The sequence below is a fragment of the Aristolochia californica genome, unplaced genomic scaffold, assembly GCF_029961685.1.
Source record: "Aristolochia californica isolate CCGP_79_NKW_82.1479 unplaced genomic scaffold, dmAriCali1.0.hap1 SCAF_7, whole genome shotgun sequence".
Taxonomy (NCBI): domain Eukaryota; kingdom Viridiplantae; phylum Streptophyta; class Magnoliopsida; order Piperales; family Aristolochiaceae; genus Aristolochia; species Aristolochia californica.
The window spans coordinates 29,740,086-29,747,026 of record NW_027182268.1 but is presented as its reverse complement, the minus strand read 5'-3'; positions in this window follow the sequence as shown (position 1 = coordinate 29,747,026).

Sequence of the window (6,941 nt, the reverse complement as noted above, 5' to 3'; positions counted from 1 at the left end):
CTTGAAACACACAGGAAGTGGGTGAGAAGGTGATGGAGCAATTGAAATGTTTAGTAAGTTGACTAATAGACAAGAGGTTCAAGGGAAAGGTAGGAAAAAAGGAGAAATCTATAAGCGGAAGTGATGGCATAACAGAGGTGCATCCTTTCTCGAGAACTTTATTTTGGGATCCATCAACTATGGTAACAAATTTATAGACAAGACAAGGACAAACAGAGTGTAGTAGACCTTTGTTACCTGTGAGATGCTCGGAGGGCCATGAGTTAATAATCTAGGATGAAGAAGAGGTAGTGGCAGAGAGCATACCTGAAGTGGTGCTGGCAACAGTAGTAGTGGAAGAACTTGGAGGAGAGACCTATAGAGTTTTCATCCTTTGGAATAGGCCATACTCATCATTGGTGAGGGTCTTTTTGTCTGACGGCGGTGCAGACTTGTCCTCCTTTGTGCCATTAGTTACGGCTTGATTAGCCATGGTCCATTATAGCTTGCCATGGAGTTTCCAGAAATGTTCAATGGTGTGGCCATATCTCCCACAATGAGTGCATTCCTTTCTATCTATTTTGGAGGGACCAATCCTTCCACCTCTTCCTTGACCTCCTCTATAATTTTGACCACAGTGTCAGCCTCGGTCTGTGGATGCGCCTTTGTTACCTAAGTACATAGCTGATGATACTTAAATAGGAGAGGGGGAAGTAGAGTTTGAAATGTGGAGTAAGGTGGCACATACATCATCAAAAGGTGGGAATAACGGAGGAGCTCAATTAAGTTTTAGCAACCTCAAGATACGACTTGATATTCGCTAAATAGATAGAAATTGCTAAGGCTTCCTTTTGTTTGTCTTGGATAGAAACATCAGTGGAGTTAGGCTGAGCTCTCTTCCACTCTTGAAGAAGAAGACCCCTGAATTGTCCCAAGTACTCATGAATATTTTCTCCTTGTTTAGCATTAAGCATACTTTGGAGGATATCATATGGCCTTTGTAGGATGTCTAAGCCAGAGTACATCTTAGCACATATTTCCCAAATTTGTTTAGTTGTCTCTAGAAGGACAACATTCTTGGAGACATGCTTTTCCATAGTGTTTATGAGCCAACTAATCACTAAAGTGTCATTTTTAACCACTAGTGTAAGCAACATCTTCCTAATCAATGGGTTGTCCAAGATTGGTTAGGTGACCGAGTTGATCTCAGGTAATAAGAAACCTCCTATCCGATTTTGACCAGCTCAAGTAATTTGCTAACCCTCACAAGGGTATAATGGTAATCTTGAGAATATCACTCTTAATACCAATGCATTCTTCAGCCATTATAGACAATTTGAGAATGATATTTTACTAGAAAAAAAGGTGATATAGCCTAAGTAAGATGCTTCAATAACCAAGAACCAAGTGAAGCCAAGATATGACTAGCTCGGGTAATCATAAGGGGAACCCAAGCCTAACAAGTCATTTAGGAAAGTAAGAGTCCCACTTAGGCAAGAAGAATTGCTGGTAAAAAATGCTTTAATCAAACTCTTGTCTTCCTTTAAGAGTAATAGCAAAAAATCAATCAATAATGCCAATCAATCAAGGATATCTTGCATACTAAGAGAGATCTTTCCATGAGATATTTCCAAAATCTTTCCAAAAACTCTTGATGCCAATGAGGAGTACAATCAGTCTAGATTCAACCATTTATGAATTATGCAACATATGATTTATTTAAATTAAACAAATCAGGCCTAATCAAGGAGATCTTGAGGTGGTGTAAGATCTCAAAAAAATTAGAAACTTTCCTCAAATAAGTTGGAGCCACCTTGGCTTTTCCAAAGAAGCATTGCCTTCAATATTTTTTTCCTTGCTTCCTTTTATGTAAACCAATATTCCAACCTTGATTTCACATGGATATTTATGCAAAAACAAGGAACCAACTTGCAGATTTGAATCAAACAAGAGGTTTGGCCTCTAAAAAAATATTCTTCCACAAGTAGTTGTTTTAAAACTACCTTCTTCTTTCAGCTTCTTCTTTTATCAAGAAAACTGATGAACCTTGGCATTATAGATTATTCATGCAAGAGCATATCTCTTTACACTCATAGGAATTCTTAGACCTTGAAAAAAATCCCTTCAAAAAGGCTTAAGCCGACTAGAGTCCCAACTCTACAAATACTACAAATCGGCTAGTGAAAAACTTAGCATAGCAACCGAGTGATTAAATTTTTGAAATCCAATGGATCAAAAACTCATAATATGCTCAAGAACATTGATCTTAATAAAAAAATCTTACACCCATGAAACAATAACTTCTCATCCAAGAGATTTCAACATAAACCGATTTTCAGCCAAAAACTTGCACACCGACTGAAAGAAACAACTTTTGACAAGCTTACTCCAATATGAGATGTATAAATCTCAATGATTTCATATAATAAAGAGAATCATCTCTGAATCATTTTCCAGAGATAAAAAATATAAGAGCATAAAGCCATGAATAGATGATAACAACAAGAATGAAAGACTTATCTCAACAAGCTTCAATCTTGCATCACAAAGAGCTTTTTATGAGTAGCTTTTATCATAAACTCCTTAGAGTATCTTCTTGACGTGGGGATCCTAAATTCAATTCTCTAATACCATGTTGAATTTATGACCCCATTCTTAGAACCTCGAGCAAAATAAGAGAGGGAGAAGAGAAGGAAGAGAGAAGAGAAGAAAAGAGGAGATCAAAGAGGGAACTCGGGTAGAGAAGAAAGAACGGAAAAGAGAGAGGGAGTGTCTTTAGGCTAAGAGAGAGAGCTTCCATGAATTGAGAGAAAGGGGAGAGATTGGTGCTCTACCCCAAGCCAAGGGCTTTTATTTATAGTTTTTGTGAGAAATTTACAATAACCTTTACATGAGAAAGAACATAAGTGTGGGCGACACCTTATTTACCATCATGTCACCCTTCTTGGACGTGCAGGCCTTCTCCATACTTGGTGGGCTTGGACCCATCTTCTAACAATGTTTTTATAAAGTGATGGACTGGTACGGTGTGGAGTGATGGACTAGTATGGGTGAGATCTATATATGTTTGTTGATTGAATGGTGTTTAATGCTATAGGCAGATAATTTAAATTGTGTGATGGCGAATGACAATTGATTCATTCGATAGATGGTTTGAATTGTGTGAAATCTTTATGATGTTATAATAAGAATCTGTTATTGAACACGATGATTTATGTAGATGAAAAGGTGAAGTGATTTGATAAAAGTAGTAGAGGTGAGCTTTAGAATTGGGATGGAGCACATTGTTGAAGATTATTAGTTGTGACATTGGAGATGTTTATTAATTTCTCATGATGTGCTACAAGACTATAATCACAACCATTAAGCCAAGAGTGAATCATTAATTTCTCCTGAAGAACCCTCAGAGTTGCCTTCGTCTGCACCATCAATTGAAGAATCAACCAAGAATGTTCCTCCTCAGGTAAATATGAATCTTGTGTTTGATGAGTCTAATGAAATATGTGTTCCTAAAAAAAAATATAACTCCTAGATATCCACAAAGATTGAATAGAAGAGTTCCAAAAAAACAGTATAAACTTGATCTTGAAGCTAAGACCAAATCCTCAATCAAAAACTATGTGTCCTCTCATAGGTTGACTAAATCGTATGCATTTATTGTTGATCAATTATCCTGGGTTTCTATTCCTAGTAATGTGGAGGATGCATTAGTTGATCCTAATTTAAAAAAGGCGATGAAAGAAGAGATGGAGGCTCTACAAAAGAATGCCACTTGGGAACTTGTTCTACAACCTAAATGAGTGAAGACAATTGGATGTCGATGAGTGTTCACAGTGAAACTCAAACCGGATGGAAGTATTGAAAGATATAAATCTCAGCTAGTTGCAAAGGGATATACACAAAGGTATGGGATAGACTATTAGTGTACTTTTGCACTAGTAGCTAAGATCAATACAATTCGCATTCTTATATCTATAGCAGCAAATTGAGACTAGCCTCTACAACAATTTGATGTTAAAAATGTCTTTCTCAATGGAAACTTAGAAGAAGAAGTCTACATGGAACTACCACCTGGAGTTAAAAGTGGTTCTTTGTATCAAGGTAAAGTCTTTAAATTGAAGAAGTCATTGTACGGGCTGAAACAGTCACCTAGAGCATGGTTTGGGAGATTCTCAACTACAATGAAGGAGTTTGGCTATAAGTAAAGTAACTCAGATCATACTTTATTTATAAAACACAAAGAAGGAAAAGTAACAACTTTAATTGTGTATATTGATGATATGGTCATGACAGGAGATGACCCATGTGAAATGCAAACTTTACAAGAGTATTTAGCCACTAAATTTGAAATGAAGGATCTCAGACAACTTAAATATTTTTTGGGAATTGAGGTTGCAAGATCGAAACATGAAGTCTTCCTTTCACACCGAAAATATGTGTTGGATCTTCTAGCCGAAACCGGAATTCTTGATTTTAAACTAGTAGAGACACCCATGGAAATGAATCATAAGCTTGGAATTCTCCTAGATCAAACCCCAATAGATGAAGGGTGTTATCAGGGATTAGTTGGAAGATTAATCTACCTATCACACACAAGGCCAGCTATAGCATATGCAGTTAGTGTTGTGAGTCAGTTCATGCAATCACCAAGTGAAGAGCATATGGAAGTGGTCTATCGGATCTTGAGATACTTAAAGAGTGCTCCAGGAAAAGGTTTGTTATTCTCAAAAAAGGGTATCTCTAACATTGAAAGTTATACAGATTCTGATTGGGCATGTGATCAAACAACTAGAAGATCTACATCTGGTTACTTTACTTTTGTGAAAGGAAATCTTGTCACTTAAAAAAGCAAAAAATAGAAGGTAGTATCAAGATCAAGTGTTGAAGCTGAATTTTGAGGCATGGCTTATGGTGTATGCGAGTTTTTATGGATAAGGAATATACTGAGAGACTTAGGGATTGAATATGCTAAACCTATGAATCTCCATTGTGATAACAAGGGAGCTATCGCAATTGCAAAAAATCATGTTCAACATGATCGCACTAAACATGTTGAAGTTGATTGTCATTTCCTCATGGAGAACCTCGATGTAAAGATTATATAATTTCCTTCTATTCAAACTGAGAGTCAACTAGCTGATATGCTCACGAAGTTAGTATCAGGGAAGACATTTTGGGCATGATCGACTTCTATGCACCAACTTGAGGGGGAGTGTGTGCAAAGTTGTAATATAAAATTATGAGTTGTCCATTAGCGTTTGTAGGAAACGATTTGTTTCCATGATTTTAGGATCTAAATTAGACCTAATTTTAGGTTGTAATGTATGTTAAATGGCCTCAATTAGGATAAGAATACATCGTTGAAAAATCATTCTTTGAAACATTTCTTCGGTGTTACTCTATTTGACACATACACCGAGGAAAAACACTTATTTGGGACTGTCTCTCAACATTTGAGTAGGAAAAAGCTTGCAGCCCATTGGTGAACAAGATGGGATGCTAGAAATATGCTTTTGTAGTTGCAGTTGACCCTTCCTCTGTCTAAGAATAAGAACTAGCAGAGATTTGACTCATTTGCTGCTTTTAAAGTATTAGGAATAGGAAGAGCTTGTAACGTCATTTGGGTTTTTTTCTATGAAAAAGAGTTTGTAAACTCATTTGAGTTTTCTCTATGAGTGACTGATCAAAGACTAGGACAAGTTATAAAGCAATCAACCTTGCCCATCTAACTTGTCTATCAATGAAATTTTTTATTTTCTTGAGATGATTTCATGGAGACGTTCATCAAAATAAAAATCTGGAGATGCTAACTTTTTTCAGATGCTTTCTTTTGATTTCATTTTGATACAATGGCACACGAAACATTCTCATTTTAATCTCACTTTAATTTAGTGAAATGTAATGATAAATTAAGTAGTGTTGACAACTTGATTTGGTTTTCTTAAGGAGAATTTCTAGTGAAGAACAATCATGTAAGTCATTGTATTCTCCATCTGCAATGTCAGCATAGATGAGCCTGTCAGCATATTCACAGTATAGGTGATTCCTTTTCCAGTTATTATTTTGTTGCTTCATAATAAATCCTTAAGGGGCATACCCATGTTGGTTGTTGAATAAATTTATCTTTTTTGAATTTCAAAAACTAAACCACTTTCCTGTGAATCAAATCCAGATTCTACCTTGTCCATTATACCACAGAGTTTGCATTCATGCTTCCCAGCTGGTGCGTTTCTCCGCCCCATTGCTACGGTGGTAGGAAATTGGATTACTGCATAGTTCATAAAAAAACCACTCTCTTAGAAAGATAGTAAACTTAAGTGATGCTACCTTATCCCATTCATTCCAATTTAGAGTGGATCTTCTAGAAAGTGAAAGTTACCCTTGCTTACAAAAGAAAGAACTAAGTGTTATAAAAAAAGGCTGAAGAAAATAAAGTAATAATTTGTGTCAATAAAAAAGCTTCTTGTATCACAGCCATAACAGTTCAAACTTTTTAGAAAAAAAAAAGGCAAAAAACAATTCAAACTTTCTTAAAAAAAAAAGAGCCAAAACAATCTTAAAGTTCTGAAATTTATGACGAAAATAAAGAAATAATTTGTGTCAATAAAATAGCTTCCTGTATGACAGCCAAAACAATCTTAAATTTATGAAATTTATTTCTATGATATCATTGGTAAGATGGCAAAAAGATAGATCAAGCTTACTATAGAAGTTCTATGAATTACTTCCTCACAGCAAGCACCCTTTTCTGTATTGTTGGCATTAGATGAGAGCAACATAACATAAATGGAAGTTTCATAAAGAGTGGACTTGGATTAAAGCTGAAAATGAAGTACAAAATTGCAAGTGGACCTGGAAAGTAATAAAAATTATCAAATCCAAAACTTGTACTAAGTTTGTATTTAAAAAAAAACAATCATCAATGTGCAATAGCTTAAGTGATATTGTATTAATTTAAAAAC